Below are 18,656 nucleotides of genomic sequence, written 5' to 3'. Positions count from 1 at the left end.
ATCATCCAGCGTTTTAAAAGAGCAGGGTCCACTCAGAACAGACCTCGCGTCGGTCGTCCAAAGAAGCTGAGTGCACGTGCTCAGCGTCACATCCAACTGCTGTCTTTGAAAGCTAGGCGCAGGAGTGCTGTCAGCATTGCTGCAGAGATTGAAAAGGTGGGGGGTCAGCCTGTCAGTGCTCAGACCATACGCCGCACACTACATCAAATCGGTCTGCATGGCTGTCACCCCAGAAGGAAGCCTCTTCTGAAGTCTCTACACAAGAAAGCCCGCAAACAGTTTGCTGAAGACATGTCAACAAAGGACATGGATTACTGGAACCATGTCCTATGGTCTGATGAGACCAAGATTAATTTGTTTGGTTCAGATGGTCTCAAGCATGTGTGGCGGCAATCAGGTGAGGAGTACAAAGATAAGTGTGTCATGCCTACAGTCAAGCATGGTGGTGGGAATGCCATGGTCTGGGGCTGCATGAGTGCAGCAGGTGTTGGGGAGTTACATTTCATTGAGGGACACATGAACTCCAATATGTACTGTGAAATACTGAAGCAGAGCATGATCCCCTCCCTCCGGAAACTGGGTCGCAGGGCAGTGTTCCAGCATGATAATGACCCCAAACACACCTCTAAGACGACCACTGCTTTATTGAAGAGGCTGAGGGTAAAGGTGATGGACTGGCCAAGCATGTCTCCAGACCTAAACCCAATAGAACATCTTTGGGGCATCCTCAAGCGGAAGGTGGAGGAGCGCAAAGTCTCGAATATCCGCCAGCTCCGTGATGTCGTCATGGAGGAGTGAAAAAGCATTCCAGTGGCAACCTGTGAAGCTCTGGTAAACTCCATGCCCAGAAGAGTTAAGGCAGTTCTGGGAAATAATGGTAGCCACACAAAATATTGACACTTCAGGAACTTTCACTAAGGGGTGTACTCACTTTTGTTGCCAGTGGTTTAGACATTAATGGCTGTATATTGAGTTATTTTGAGGGAAGAATAAATTTACACTGTTATATAAGCTGCACAAAGACTACTTTTCATTGTGTCAAAGTGTCATTTTGTCAGTGTTGTCCCATGAAAAGATATACTTAAATATCTGCAGAAATGTGAAGGGTGTACTCACTTTTGTGATACACTGTATATATATATATATATATATATATATATATATATATATATATATATACAGTATATATATATATACATTATAATTATGTAATGTGTGTTCGTTTAGACATAAAACCACAGCTTAGTATTAATTCTCTGCTGGTTGGATTGTGCTGCCAAACACTGATAGTAAAAGCTAAATACTGATATTTTGCTAGTTACATATGGGCAGTGTTGGTTTTATAAAGTATTATTTAGCTAGTAAGTAAGCACTGGTTTAAGCAGGGTAATTACAGTATTTTTCATCCAAACCTCCATCTAGACCTATAAAAGAAATTGCACAGGCCAGCGATACTGGTGGTGCCCAGCATTTGTTATGTTTGTTGGGCCAATGCTCTCACTGACCTGAATTTTAAACACAAAACAATCAGTGATCATCTAGCAGCAATGGATCAGTATTCGGCTACTTTTGGTTTATACTTTTTAGCAGGGTTACTAGTTTGCAACATGGCTAATTGTCTTGCTAATTGGAACTACGAGTAAAATGGTTGCTAACAAGCTGAACCAGACAAATAAAATACCATCAGGCTATGCTGTTTTGTTGTTTATCATGCTAGTGTAAAAGTGTACAGGTTATTCCATCAATGGATTTTCTCTTCCCTGATGGCACGGGCATATTCCAAGATGACAATGCCAGGATTCAACGGGCTCAGATTGTGAAAGAGTGATTCAGGGAGCATGAGACATCATTTTCACACATGGATTGGCCACCACAGAGTCCAGACCTGAACCCCATTGAGATTGTTTGGGATGTGCTGGAGAAGACTTTGCGCAGTGGTTAAAATCTCCCATCAACAATACAAGATTAATGCATAAAAAATTAATGCAACTCTGGACAGAAATAAATGTTGTGACATTGCAGAAGCTTGTGGAAACGATGCCACAGCGAATGTGTGCCGTAATCAAAGCTAAAGGCGGTCCAATGAAATATTAGTGTGTGTGACCTTTTTTTTTGCCAGGCAGTATATATATATATATATATATATATATATATATATATATATATATATATATATATATATATACAGGGGTTGGACAAAATAACTGAAACACCTGTCATTTTAGTGTGGGAGGTTTCATGGCTAAATTGGACCAGTCTGGTGGCCAATCTTCCTTAATTGCACATTGCACCAGTAAGAGCAGAGTGTGAAGGTTCAATTAGCAGGGTAAGAGCACAGTTTTGCTCAAAATATTGCAATGCACACAACATTATGGGTGACATACCAGAGTTCAAAAGAGGACAAATTGTTGGTGCACGTCTTGCTGGCGCATCTGTGACCAAGACAGCAAGTCTTTGTGATGTATCAAGAGCCACGGTATCCAGGGTAATGTCAGCATACCACCAAGAAGGACAAACCACATCCAACAGGATTAACTGTGGACGCAAGAGGAAGCTGTCTGAAAGGGATGTTCGGGTGCTAACCCGGATTGTATCCAAAAAACATAAAACCACGGCTGCCCAAATCACGGCAGAATTAAATGTGCACCTCAACTCTCCTGTTTCCACCAGAACTGTCCGTCGGGAGCTCCACAGGGTCAATATACACGGCCGGGCTGCTATAGCCAAACCTTTGGTCACTCGTGCCAATGCCAAACGTCGGTTTCAATGGTGCAAGGAGCGCAAATCTTGGGCTGTGGACAATGTGAAACATGTATTGTTCTCTGATGAGTCCACCTTTACTGTTTTCCCCACATCCGGGAGAGTTACGGTGTGGAGAAGCCCCAAAGAAGCGTACCACCCAGACTGTTGTTGCATGCCCAGAATGAAGCATGGGGGTGGATCAGTGATGGTTTGGGCTGCCATATCATGGTATTCCCTTGGCCCAATACTTGTGCTAGATGGGCGCGTCACTGCCAAGGACTACCGAACCATTCTGGAGGACCATGTGCATCCAATGGCGGTGCCGTGTATCAGGATGACAATGCACCAATACACACAGCAAGACTGGTGAAAGATTGGTTTGATGAACATGAAAGTGAAGTTGAACATCTCCCATGGCCTGCACAGTCACCAGATCTAAATATTATTGAGCCACTTTGGGGTGTTTTGGAGAAGCGAGTCAGGAAACGTTTTCCTCCACCAGCATCACGTAGTGACCTGGCCACTATCCTGCAAGAAGAATGGCTTAAAATCCCTCTGACCACTGTGCAGGACTTGTATATGTCATTTCCAAGACGAATTGACGCTGTATTGGCCGCAAAAGGAGGCCCTACACCATACTAATAAATTATTGTGGTCTAAAACCAGGTGTTTCAGTTATTTTGTCCAACCCCTGTATATACACATTATAATTATGTAATGTGTGTTCGTTTGGACATAAAACCACAGCTTAGTATTAATTCTCTGCTGGTTGGATTGTGCTGCCAAACACTGATAGTAAAAGCTAAATACTGATATTTTGCTAGTTACATATGGGCAGTGTTGGTTTTATAAAGTATTATTTAGCTAGTAAGTAAGCACTGGTTTAAGCAGGGTAATTACAGTATTTTTCATCCAAACCTCCATCTAGACCTATAAAAGAAATTGCACAGGCCAGCGATACTGGTGGTGCCCAGCATTTGTTATGTTTGTTGGGTCAATGCTCTCACTGACCTGAATTTTAAACACAAAACAATCAGTGATCATCTAGCAGCAATGGATCAGTATTCGGCTACTTTTGGTTTATACTTTTTAGCAGGGTTACTAGTTTGCAACATGGCTAATTGTCTTGCTAATTGGAACTACGAGTAAAATGGTTGCTAACAAGCTGAACCAGACAAATAAAATACCATCAGGCTATGCTGTTTTGTTGTTTATCATGCTAGTGTAAAAGGCAGCAGAGCTCCGCATATCCCAAAATAAATCAGTCCACCCTCTTAACCTTGTGCTTCATGTAGCGGTTGTAAAAGGGTATTTATTACCCCTTTATCCAGCAAATTCCTTAGCTCCTTCAGGCAGCAGAAAAAAGAAGGACAGCAAAGTCATTGATTTACCTTTCTATAAACAGTGCCAGCTCGTCCAAGAATTAAACACATCTGGTGCAATAAAGGGAACCATGCACACCAAGGAATTTGGACTCAAGGATGCAGGATTTTACAGCTACCTGCAATGGGGTGAGCACCCAAATATTAAACCAAACTGAATATGAACAATAAAATGTGCTAAAAACTGACTGTTTTACTAATGTATTGAGAGTTCACTAACTTAGTTAAGTGTGTGGAAAGTTTGGGCATCCTATATATCACATAAACATTGATATGAAGTCGGCTCTTCCCCTTGCAGCCATAAAAGCCTTCACTTTATCAGAAAGGTCTTACAATGAAATCATAAAGTGTGTCTGTGGAATTTTTTGTCCATTTAGTCAACAATATATGAGGTCAGGATCTGTTGTTGGATCAGAAACCTGGTTTGCAATCAATGTTTCAGTTCATCCCAAATGTTTTTAAGTGGGTTCAGATGCACTGTGCATGCTACTCCACACCTAGCTTAAATTGTGTCTTTAGGGATCTCACACTGTGTACAGGGGGGCACAGTATTTAGACTCAAATAGTGCTTTTCCACCAAAAGAACCCTGGTTCTTGAACCGGTTCTGTTTGGGTCTCTTTGAACCTTGGTGTATTTTAGAGAACTGACGCTCGTTTCCACCAGTTTTTGGGAACCAGGCATGCATCATCAAAGGTGGGCGTTACACAGCGAAAGTAAAGAGAAGTATCATGATGGTGGAGCGTGTAGTTTACCTGCGAGCATTTGTGCTGTTGTTACAGATGTTTGATTTTATGTAAAAAGCATCGCTCAACTATTGCTGATAAGAAGACAAAGACGTGTTTGTCACCATTGTTGCACGAAGTTCCACGTCAAGAACATCCATTTGTGTAAACGACAAACTGGATCAAAATTTTATCAGGTGAACTTTAAAAGATGAAAATGCAGCATCAAACTCCATAGAAAACTACGCAGCAGCGGTTTACCAGCTTCTCATGTGAAAGCACCCAAACTTCTACACTCTGACATGCCGACAGGTGACGTCACGGTTCGTGCTGAAAAACCAAACATGCGGAACCGGTTCAAAATCAAGTTCGCAAACCGGAACGCGGGCTCCGTTCCGCGTCGGTGGAAAAGGGGTAGTAGTAAGCTCAACCAAATTTTTGAGCAGACCATTAAAGGGCTAAAGGTTGAAGGCAGATGATAGTGCAGGTGCAACACAGGACCCAGTGTCTTGGGGACCTAGACCCTCCAAAACAATGGCATAGGCTGCTCTTTATTGCCCATGAGTAAATGTATGGCTGAGTGTGTGGAGCATTGTCCGAGAATCAATTTTACAACCCCAAATCAGAAAAAGTTGGGACAGTATGGAAAATGCAAATAAAATAAAAAAAAACATAGGGTTCCTTACATTGACTTTGACTTATTTGATTGCAGACAGTTTGAACCCGAGATATTTCATGTTTTGTCTGCTCAACTTCATTTTATTTGTTAATATACCTCAATACCTGCATTTCAGGCCTGCAACACATTCCAAAAAAAGTTGGGACGGGGCAATTTAGGGCTAGTAATGAGGTGAAAAAACTAAATAATGATGTGATTTCAAACTGATCGTAATCATGGTTTGGTACAAAAGCAGCATCCATGAAAGAGTCTTTGATGAGCAAAGATGATCAGAGGATCTTCAGTTTGTCAACAAATGCGTGAGAAAATTATTGAAATGTTTAAAAACAATGTACCTCAAATAAAGATTGGAAAGGAATTGCATATTTCTCCCTCTACAGAGCATAATATGATTAAACAATTCAAGGAATCGGGAGGAATTTCAGTGCATAAAGGCTAAGGGCTCAAGCTTAAGCTAAACACCCGTGATCTTCTATCCCTCAGACGGCACTGCATCAAGAACCACCACTCAACAATAGCTGATATAACCACATGAGCAAGGGATTACTTTGGCAAACCTTTGTCAAGCACCAAATACAGAGTTACATGCACAAATGCCACTTAAAACTTTACTGTGCAAAAAAGAAGCCTCATGTTAACCCTGTCCAGAAACGGCATCAACTTCTCTGGGCTCAGAGGCATCTAGGATGGACCGTCAACAGACAATGCAAAACCACATGCTGCACACATTACAAAGGCATGGCTGCAGTGGAAGTAACACGACTGGACTGGCCTGCCTGCAGTCTTGACCTGTCTCCATTAGAAAATGTAAGGGGAATTTTGAAACCAAAACATGACAACCATGTACTGCTGCACACCTTAAGATGTGTTTCCAGTAAGAATAGTACAAAATAACACCTGAAACAAACGTATTTTAAGTGTTGTGATAAGGAATGTCAACAATACAAAGTGTTAAAAGCACTTTTTTTTACTGTGTTGCAGACATGAAATGCAGGAATGGATGTTTATTAACAAATAAAATGAAGTTGAGCAGACAGAATGGGAAATGTCTGGGGATATTCTGTCTGCAATACAATTAAAGTCAATGTGAGAATCACTGTTGTGTTTAGACTGTTGTGATGATAGTACATAGCAGGTTATGATACTGTTGTTGTTTTATTTTACTGCTTGATGCCCAGCATATTAGGTGTCACCAGACTCTCCACAACACCAATCATGATTAAGCAATTACTGAAAAGAATAGAAATAAAACATATAATGGACAACTTATAATGTTTAATTTATTTCACCATGTACCCAATCTTAAGAAACATCTGTTCTGCACCCATTACTACCCTGCTGTTCCATGTTTCTTCATATCTTAAAAGGAAATGATCACACTTTTGTATCTGATTCTTCTTTCTCTAGTCACCTTCCTCTGTCTGGAGTGATGCTTAAAGATAATGCTGGTACTACACCACTTCACCAAGTGAAACAAACGACCTGCCTGACCTTTTCACTTTAGCCTATACTTCACTACACAGACTTTACTTTTACACAGCTGCCCAAGCTGCCATCTCATCGTCATACAGTTAATCATACACTATATGTGTGCCTGCAGTGTGAGCCGAGCTACTAGATGTAATAGCTCAGTCCTTCTTTTCTGTCCACTCTGACAGATCAGATTTAAAACATATCACAGATCCATCAGGATCCTGCCGAGCAGCACATAGCTCATCTTTGAAACCAATCGATGACCCATCCACTTCATTTAGTCCTCCCTTCTCCTGTCCGGTCCATTTTTCCTCCTACCTGCTGTTATTCATTTCCTTGGGACTCCATCATGGTCATTGCTTTATTTATTTATTTATCTTAAATCATGTGAACATTAGCTTGTTGAAGCTCCTATGTCGTTCTACAAAGGCCTTTACTAAATTGGATAATTGGATCCCTAAACTAATCTTTAACATCTTTTATAAAGCTGGAACATTTTGTACAATGCAATAAAAACAAGAATCAAGAATAAACAAGAAGAAGAAAAAAGAAGGCGTCTTACCAACTTGACCAATTTTACCAATTTACCAAACGTACCATTTTTTATTTATTAATTTTGTTTTTTTTATGCATTTTCTCTCCTTTTTCTCCCAACTTTTAACATATTAAATTACCCAATTGCATTACGCTTCCTCTGACACTGATGCCGATTGAGGAGAGCGAGACTGACACACGCCCCCTCCGACACGTGTGCAGTAGCCGACTGCATCTTTTTACCTGCAAGAGGCGAGTTCATATGCAGATCAGCTTTGTGTACGGAGAGCCACATCCTGATCAATGCATTATTCCGCGACTCTGTGCAGGCGCCATAAATCAGCCAGCAGAGGTTGTAATTGCACCAGTTATGAAGTCTCTATCCAGCTCCCACCCTGTATGAACAACAGCCAATTGTTGTTCATGTAAGCACCCAGCCTGCCGGGTGACAGAGCTTCGAACCGACGTGTTCGAAATGTCAGCTTTGGTGTGCTAGCATGTTTTTACCACTGCGCCACCTGAAGTTTGATTCCTGCTACACATTCAAAAAAGGCTGGAGCAAAATAAGTGTGAAAGATAAAAGAAAAACAAAAAATATTAGTAAACATTTGTTATACAGTTTGAAACATTTTACAATAAGCAGGTGAACTGTTAACATGTTAGAGTAACATAATAAAATGAGGATTGTACTAATAGCTTTGACTTTTCATGCTAAAATGATTAATTAAAATGACTTGATTTTTTAACCAGTTAAAAAAGAACAATTATCAATGCGGGTGGCTGGCTAAGTGGGTTGCACTGTCGTCTCACAGCAGAAAGGTCCTGGGTTCGATCCCCAGGTGGGGCGATCTGGGTCCTTTCTGTGTGGAGTTTGCATGTTCTCCCAGTGTCTGCGTGAGTTTCTTCCGGGAGCGCCGTTTTTTTCCCACAGTCCAAAGACATGCAAGTGAGGTAAACTGGAGACACTAAATTGTCCTTGACTGTGTTTGATATAACCTTGAGAAGTGATGAAGCTTGTAATGAGCAACTACCGTTCCTGTCATGAATGTAACCAAAAAGTGTAAAACATGATGTTAAAATCCTAATAAACAAACAAACAATTATCAATGCAGAGTTACAAACACTTTATTTGTACACAGGCAATCCAGAGAAATGTCAGTCTGTCTAGGGCAAGACCGGAAGCCACTGTTAAATGTGTATGACCCCAGACAACATTGCATAACAAACCATCATGTTCCTGTGATAAATATAGCCTCATGGGCTTAGGAGTTACACAACTCTCTGTTACTCAAAGAGAAAGCCAACCAGCAAATCTACGCAGACATGCTGCCGAGTTCTCTGGTCCGTGGAAATGTGTGCTGTGGACAGATGAGTCCAGTTTTAGTTTGTTGTCAGGAATAGTGGATGTTTTCTGTGAGAAAGACAAAAAAAAACCCTCTAGACTATTATCAGTGAATGGAGCAAAATCCAACATCATGGTATGGGATGATTTAGTGCCAGTTAATGTGCCACTTATTGCACATTACTGACTTGCATACGATTGGTCAACATCATGTGTATTAGCATAATTTGTATTTTAATATCATGTTCAAATTCAAGAATTTCAAGAATTATCTTCCTAGTAGCAGATTTCAGCTCTCTCCAAAGATGGGTCATTATCCTGCTGTAGGACTCATTTACTTCTACTCAAACCTAGTTTTTTTATACTTAGGAGCAAATTTAATGTTCAATTCTCTGAAAGTCTTCCATTTTATTTCTGTCACATGGTTCAAGGCCTCCAGTCCCAGAGGCAGCAAAGCAGCCTCACAACATTATGGATCCTCCACCATGTTTAACTGTACACCGACCAGGCATGACATTATGACCACTGACAGGTAAAGTGAATAACACTGATTATATCTTCATCACGGCACCTGTTAGTGGGTGGGATATATTAGGCAGCAAATGAACATTTTATCCCCCAAGTTGCCCATTGAAGCAGGAAAAATGGGCAAGCGTAAGAATTTGAGCAAATTGTCATGGCTAGACGACTGGGTCAGAGCATCTCCAAAACTGCAGCTCCTGTAAGGTGTTCCCAGTCTGCACTGGTCAGTATCTATCAAACGTGGTCCAAGGAAGGAACAGTGGTAAACCGGCGACAGGGTCATGGGCGGCCAAGGCTCATTGATGCACGTGGGGAGAGAAGGCTGGCCCTTGTGGTTTGATCCAACAGATGAGCTCAAAATAGCTCAAATTGCCATAGAAGTTAATGCTGGTTCTGATAGAAGGGTGTAAGAATACACAGTGCATTGCAGTTTGTTGTGTATGCACTGTGCATAGCTGCAAACCAGTCAGACCAACACAATATAAGGAAGGTGGTCATAACGGTATGCCTGATCGGTGTAGGTAGGGTGCACTTTTCTACACAGGCTTTATTTTGCCATCCAGAAACATAATGCTGGTATACATTACCAAAGGGTTTGGCTTCATTTGTCTTTAAGCATTTGCCCAGAAGTTTATTTATTCTTTTTTTTTTTTACACATTCCTAGACACTTCAACACAACTCTGTCTTTCTACTGGTTGGTCAAAGACATTGAGAATTTTTTTTAAGCTTCTTGAAAAAAGACCCGAAGATGACAGCTGTTGAGAAAGACGCTTGTTGCCTCCGTGACCGAACAAAACATACGTTTTTATCTATTAATGTGCACATATAACCAAAGTGTTTTAGAAATGATGTATTTTTAGAAGGTTTTTGTAATGATTGGTAACAATATAAGCGATGAATATGTATTTACGCATACTTAAATTTCGAGCAAATGTTTTATGTCCAGCCAGCTGGACATTTGGATTTAACGTATTGAATGTTGTTTAGTTTGTCATGCTAACTATGAATTAGAAGATGTGCATCAGTATTACTTTTTGCATTTTTCGTGCTGTACATATCTTTTTTGTGTATGTTAAGGGCTGACAGTAGATGAGGTGCTTAAATTACTAGATGATAGTAATAGTGTTGAGAGTAGTGGGATGAATATCAACAGGATAGTGATAGGGAGTCAAGTGATTCTAAGCCAAGATGTTCGATGCAGTGGGGCAGAGCACTTGCCAGTGGTGGGTAGTGATAGCACCAGCTTTCAGAGGTGCAGAAACCCTGGCTGCACCAAAAAATCAAGCATAAGATGTTTAAAATGTAATGTATTTCTTTGCATTCAAGTTGAACGAAACTGCTTTTTTGAGTTCCACACAAGGTCCCGTTAAAAAAAGAAAAACTCCAAGCTGAAATGCAAAAGGTTTTGATTTGAATAATTTAGATATCATTTATTTTCAAAATATTTATATTGAAAGATAGATATGTGGATAATTTAAAATTTTTAATTAATATTCACAAACTGAATATTCTGTTTTATGTTTTAGTAATGTTCCTTGTTTTTAAAATATATCTATAAAAGGAAAGTTTGTTTATAAGAAAAGGGGAAATGAACAAAGCTAAATGTTTTAATTAAAAAGTTTGAGTTTTCATTTTTAAGGTTTGAGTTTTTAAAATTAAAAGTTTTAAATTAAATATTTAAAATATTCATATAAATAATTAAAATGTAAATTTTAACTTCTGTATAAACTAGTATATGCTTTTTAATATTATAAACATGTATTACATTATGCCATAAATGTACAATACTTGATATGTCACATGTTATAATGGTAATAATAATATGTAAATTTTTTCAGAATTTCAGAATCTTGCACATTTCATGCTCTTAATTCCAAATGTCCAGTATACTGGACACTAAATAACTCACAGTCCCCAAGCAAAATTTCTTTTTTTTTTTGTATAATGTCATTTAAAAGGCTGAAATGAACAAGTGTTGTTACAGGATATTGTTTGTTTTCAAAGCGTCCAATCTCGGGGGTGAGGAGGTTATGCAGTAGGGTCCTCCTTGGCCTTCATCTATCTAGCCCTGTTTTGTTCGGTGTGCAGCATGATATGGGTTGAAATAATCACTCCAGAGGTCCATATCTGTTCTTTGAATGTTGTACATGGTTTCTTTGCCCGATTTTGCTCTTATCAGTTTTCTTCTTTCCACCACATGCTGCAAGGCTCTTAACTGATGTTGTGTGAAGGACAATAGTGCTGGTTTGAAAGGTTTTGCATGAGAGTCCGTCATTTTACCCAATTTGGAAAAAAAAAAATTTAGACTCATTGCTCTAACATTCTAAATTGTGGTCAAGGGCATTCAGTTGATGATTATACTTGATTATACTTGAGATATGTCCAAAGTATCTAAAACTCAATTGGAGTCCTCCTGTTGCAATTTGAATTACTTGGCGATTACTTGAATTACTTGGAGATAATTTGAAAATGCACACCCCTGGTTCTTTAAAGACCAACAATGTACATTATTATCAGGACAAAAATTAAGCCTTAAAGTCCAAGGAACTGTCTGTGTCTCCATGATTACCTTCAACCTTGGTCAGGGTGGTAAGAAAGAAGCCAAAAGTAACAATAAAAAGCTCTACACGTCAAGTTGTATTATCTCAAGTGTAGAGATGCATTAGACCAAAGCAGCCAAAACAACTCTGGAGTGTTCTTTATGACAAGTTCACTGATCGTCAGATCACTGTACAGTTCACACTACACAACTGGATCTCTTGCAATCGGGAGTCTTTTAAGTTGTTGTGTATTTCACACTATACAACTGATCGGCGATAGGGGGTCACACACTACATGATCTACCATTAGGAGGAATCTCAGACGAGTTTATTTAGATGAGTCTTCCAAACGACGTTTTGTCACAAAAACACACACGAGAAGTGACGAGGGGTTTAGTGATACTGTGTCCAAAATGCAGTACAATACACGAGCGATCAAAGTTGTTTGTGCGCTGATGTGCAGCTCAAAAGCAAGTAGGAGAAATAAATGAATCTGGGTGATTGAGTGAGTTTTGGCTAAGCGACCGGCAGGGATTGTCTGTCCTGTAGTGTGTTTGGATGTAAATAAATATTTTTGCAATGCAGTGTGGGTTTGGTTTGGCGTGGACAATAAGATCACGAAAAACTGTAAAACTTGTGTGTGTGCCGATGTATTCTGATAGAAATCATATCATGCCCCGTCCCACGTTTTTACACTCCTCCCTCGGGTTTTCCCTCACCCCATATCCTGCGTTCTTACTGGCTGTAGTTCAACAAAGCAGTCACAACCTGCTCGCAATGCTCTTAATACTACAGGATTATGAGTCGCTGACAGGTCCAGATATTTAACATGCTAGATATTTGAGCCGCTTGGATCGAGTCATTGAACAGTTTAAACATAACGATCAAGAGCCGAGTTTCGAGCCCTGAGTGAACGCTAAGTTGCTTCAGATCTGTCACATCTAGCGGCAACCTGTCGGCAAGCGAAAATCAGGGCAAAAATCGTGTAGTGTGAACTAGGCATTAGTGGCATAGACAAAGTCTAAACATCTGTGAAGGGACCTGAAGATAGCTGTTCAAAGACACTCACCATCTGACGGAGCTTTTGACGATAATCCATGAATAATGGGATAGAGTGCCCAAATTCGAGTGTGCAAAGCTTGTAGAGATGAAACCAAAATAGTCAGGTGTAATTTTTGCCAACGTGGCTTCGACAAATTATTGATTAAAAGAGTCTTAATACTTTAAAGTTTTAAGGTTTTCAGATTTTCATTATTATATTAATAATATAATATTAATTATTAAGTATTATTGAATTTCACTCCATTAGTATTAAGCGTTGAATGATGAATATTAATGGCACTTTTATGCATTCAAAATTAAATCGTAACACAAAGCATGTGAAAAGTCTAGTGCTATAAATGCTTTTTAGGTTCTCTGTAAATACAAATCTAGTAATGGTAGCTGCTAGTGTTTTCACTTTTATGGTTTTACCAGGGAAAAAAAAACATTTCATTTCATCCTTTAATAAAACACAGGTTTATAAATGTATGCCTACTTATAATGTCATGGGATAGAATGCAGAAAAACAACCTTGTTGTATTAACCCTGGATTATTAATACTTCATGTGACATTTCCCTACTCCATGTGTTTTTGTTTTAAATTTTTTTGTGGCACTGCACTGAAACCAAAATGTAAATAATAATGGTAGTGTGTGTTGATTTAGTGTCAGTGCATCAATGTTTATTACAGTGGGGTCAAAAAGTATTTAGTCAGCCACTGATTGTGCAAGTTCTCCTACTTAGAAAGATGAGAGAGGTCTGTAAGCCTCAGCCTCAAACAGTCAGACTCCAAACTCAACCATGGCCAAGACCAAAGAGCTGTCGAAGGACACCAGGAAGAAAATTGTAGACCTGCACCAGGCTGGGAAGAGTGAATCTACAATAGGCAAGCAGGTTGGTGTGAATAAATCAACTGTGGGAGCAATTGTAAGAAAATGGAAGACATACAAGACCATTGATAATCTCCCTTGGGGTCAAGATCTCATCCCGTGGGGTCAAAATGATCATGAGAACGGTGAGCAAAAATCCCAGAACTACACGGAGGGACCTGATGAATGGCCTGCAGAGAGCTGGGACCAAAGTAACAAAGGCTACCATCAGTAACACACTACGCCGAGAGGGACTCAAATCCTGCAGTGCCAGGCGTGTCCCCCTGCTTAAGCCAGTACATGTCCAGGCCCGTCTGAAGTTTGCCAGAGAGCATATGGATGATCCAGAAGAGGATTGGGAGAATATAATGTGGTCAGATGAAACCAAAATGGAACTTTTTGGTAAAAACTCAACTTGTCATGTTTGGAGGAAGAAGAATGCTGAGTTGCACACCATATCTACTGTGAAGCATGGGGGTGGAAACATCATGCTTTGGGGCTGTTTTTCTGCAAAGGGGACAGGACGACTGATCCGTGTTAAGGGAAGAATGAACGGGGCCATGTATCGTGAGATTTTAAGCCAAAACCTGCTTCCATCAGTGAGAGCATTGAAGATGGAACGTGGCTGGGTCTTCCAGCATGACAATGATCCCAAACACACCGCTCGGGCTACGAAGGAGTGGCTCCGTAAAAAGCATTTCAAGGTCCTGGAGTGGCCTAGCCAGTCTCCAGACCTCAACCCCATAGAAAATTTGTGGAGTCCGTGTTGCCCAGAGACATCAATGCTCTAGAGGAGATCTGCATGGAGGAATGGGCCAAAATACCAGCTACAGTGTGTGCAAACCTGGTGAAGACTTACAGGAAACGTTTGACCTCTGTCATTGCCAACAAAGGTTATGTTACAAAGTATTGAGTTGAACTTTTGTTATTGACCAAATACTTATTTTCCACCATAATTTACAAATAAATTTTTTAAAAATCCTACAATGTGATTTCCTGGATTTTTTTTCTCATTTTGTCTCTCATAGTTGAAGTGTACCTATGATGAAAATTACAGACCTCTCTCATCTTTCTAAGTAGGAGAACTTGCACAATCAGTGGCTGACTAAATACTTTTTGGCCCCACTGTATATACACAGATGAGGCATAACATTATGACCACCTCCTTGTTTCTACACTCACTGTCCATTTTATCAGCTCCACCTACCATATAGAAGCACTTTGTAGTTCTACAATTATGACTGTAGTCAATCTATTTCTCTACATACCCTTTTAGCCTGCTTTCACCCTGTTCTTCAATGGTCAGGACCCCCACAGAGCAGGTATTATTTAGATGGTGGATCATTCTCAGCACTGCAGTGACAATGACATGGTGGTGGTGTGTTAGTGTCCAGCGCTTCTGGAGTTTTTAAATACCGTGTCCACTCACTGTCCACTCTATCACACACTCTTACCTAGTTGGTCCACCTTGTAGATGTAAAGTCAGAGACGATGGCTCATCTATTGCTGCTGTTTGAGTTGGTCATCTTCTAGACCTTCATCAGTGGCGTCACAGGACGATGCCTACGGGGCGCTGTTGGCTGGATATTTTTGGTTGGTGCACTATTCTCAGTCCAGCAGTGACAGTGAGGTGTTTAAAAACTCCAGCAGCGCTGCTGTGTCTTATCCACTCATACCAGCACAACACACACTAACACACCACCACCATGTCAGTGTCACTGCAGTGCTGAGAATGATCCACCACCCAAATAATACCTACTCTGTAGTGGTCCTGTGGGGGTCCTGACCATTGAAGAACAGGGTGAAAGCAGGCAAAAAGGGTATGTAGAGAAATATATGGACTACAGTCAGTAATTGTAGAACTACAAAGTGCTTCTATACGGTAAGTGGAGCTGATAAAATGGACAGCGTGTGTAGAAACAAGGAGGTGGATATCAATCATAGTCAAAAAAGCAATAGCTAAAACATGGCTATCTTAATTAATGTCATTTCTAACACCTGTATATGTCTCAATATTTTATATTAAAATGACTGCTGCAACAAAGTTCTGTTACACCAGGTTTGTACAAGACACGCTTGAGTGTCACACACATTTGCTGTTTAATTCATTGGAAAGTTGCTAAAATGTAGACCAACTTTGAATTACATCATTCCATTCAAGGCCACTGTCAAAGGCAAATCAGCAAAGAAACCGGATACTTGAGATGTGGTATTTAAGCTGTTATGAACAAATTTGATGAATCAGGTAAGGTCAAGGACTGAAAAAAGGACTAAAATGTTTCTCTGAGTTTCTTTTCTAAGAGACCGGAAAAAATCTATCAAGGTCCTGGCTCAGCATCTGGAAGCTTTACCGAAATGCCAAATTGACCTTTCTACAGTCCAAAATGGTCCAGTCTCAGAGGCAGCAAAGCTGCCCCACAACATTATGGATCCTCCACCATGTATCGCTGTAGATAGAGTGCACTTTTCTTTATAGGCTTCATTTCATTGTCTATAAACATAATGCTGGTATGCACTGCCAAAGAGCTTTAGTTTGCTTTACTACACCAGGTTTGTACAAGACACACTTGAGTGTCACACACATGTTTAATTCATTGGAAAGTTGCTAAAAAATGTAGACCACTTTTGAATTACATCATTTCATTCAAGGCCACTCTCAAAGGCAAATCAGCAAAGAAACCGGATACTTGAGATGTGGTATTTAAGCTGTTATGAACACATTTGAAGAATCAGGTAAGGTCAAGGACTGAAAAATGTTTCTCTGAGCTTCTTTTCTGAGAAATCTAGCAAGGTCCCAGCTCAGCATCTGGCAGCTTTACCGAACTGCCAAATTGACCCTTCTACAGTCCAAAAAATGTCCAATCCCAGAGGCAGCAAAGCAGCCTCACAACATTATGAATCCTCTACAATGTTTCACTGTAGATAGAGTGCACTTTGCTTTATAGGCTTTATTTCATTGTTTATAAACGTAACACTGGTATGCATTGGTAAAGAGCTGTAACAAGCATGGTGGCCAACAGCTTAAAGTTACTTTTGGTCAGTTCTCCTGATCTCCTTTAGGGGGCTTCTGTGAAAGGAAGTAGTCACAACATTTCCTGATGGAAGCTTAAGTGGTTTGCTACTCTGTTTGTTTGCTGCTTTGCATGTGTGCTGATCATTTTGAGGATTTAAAAGCTCCTTTCCTGGGAAACTTAAACGATAATAGCATGGTCTGCTCAGACAGCTCTCTTTGCCACTGTGAACAAGGAACGGGGAATAAAACCTTTAAAACCACATTCCATAGGTAGAGACAGTTAAGTGTAAATTTTAATCACAGGTTATTCTGATTTGTCCTTTATTTTGAATTGAACAAAAGGGGCTATTAGTCATTGCTTAGTTTTTAATGGTGTATTAAATACTTGGTGTATTTGATATTTGGGGTGCTAATAATGTGAATACTTAAATAATGTTTACATGCCATTAACAAAACTGTTGCTGTAGGTAACATTACATGTTTATTCATTTATTTATTGGTTGACTATATTTAGGACCTAAAATCTTAACAAATGTGTTTGTTTATGTACCAAAAGATTAGTAATTTATCACACTTAACCATTTCAACCTCTCCTTAACCTTTAGGATTAATCAGGCTGGTTTTGTTACTGTTCAGTATACGGCTGAACTGCTGTGGGCTGAATTAACAGACATACTGTATGTAAAGTGCTGGTTCTCAAATGACAACATATGTCCCATATGGGCTGGGAAGTGCATAGTTGTCTGTGATAACGATGAAAGTGTTACTAAAAAGCACGTTTTCGGATATATTTAGAAATAAGTGAACAAAATAGTCTTGTCATATTTACAGCTTTCCTATTTGTTTGCTGCAACTGTGCATTGAGCTTAAACAAAAATAAATAAATAAACTAAATTTAAAAACAAGCATGTGCAGCTGCAACTATTGTAAAAAATAAAAGGATTAAAGATCTCACACACACACAAGTGAACATTTTATCCTCAAAGTTGATGTGTTAGAAACAGGAAAAATGGGCAAGCATAAGGATTTGAGCGAGTTTGACAAGGGCCAAATTGTGATGGCTAGACGACTGGGTCAGAGCATCAACAAATGCAGCTCTTGTTGGGTGTTCTCGGACTGCAGTGGTCAGTATCTATCAAAAGTGGTCCAAGGAAGGAACAGTGGTAAACTGGTGACAGGGTCATGGGCAGCCAAGGCTCATAATTTGAGCACAATTTGCTTCAAATATGATTTAATAAGATTATTATGATGCCAGTGTACTAACAAAAGGTAAAAAAAAGATGTTGGAAACTTAAAGTATTTCTAAAATTACATTTCTAAATACAAAAACAAGACCTAGGCTTTCTTTATTTCTGTGTTTAAGCTCCACAGTGACAAAGGTTAAAAGCAAATGTAGTGACTATTGAATAATGTCTATGTACCTGGCAGAATAAAGTGAAAACCCAGTAGAAAACAATGAGAGTCTAATGAAGAAAAAAGAGAGAGTGATGGCGAGAGTGCAGAAGTTTTATCAGAATGAATGCTGTGTAAAGGTTACACTCCTACTCATCCAAGTAGTGAAGGATGAAGCGGAAGGGGATTGTTTAGAAAGATGGATTGATTGTTTAAGTCATCACAGAGAACAAAGATGATTCATTCTTAGTAGATGAAAGTTTGGGAAGTAGATGAAAAATGTAAATTTGCAATTTGCAGAGCATTTTTGCCAGTTCCACTTCATAACTGGATTTCCATGTAAGCGTTTTAACAAAATGCCAACGAGATGTTTTCAGAAAACTGTGTTATTATGCTTGCAAGT

The sequence above is a fragment of the Trichomycterus rosablanca genome, chromosome 8 (genome assembly GCF_030014385.1).
Source record: "Trichomycterus rosablanca isolate fTriRos1 chromosome 8, fTriRos1.hap1, whole genome shotgun sequence".
Lineage (NCBI taxonomy): Eukaryota > Metazoa > Chordata > Actinopteri > Siluriformes > Trichomycteridae > Trichomycterus > Trichomycterus rosablanca.
The sequence above is the reverse complement of the archived record's forward strand: the minus strand, read 5'-3'. Positions refer to the sequence as shown.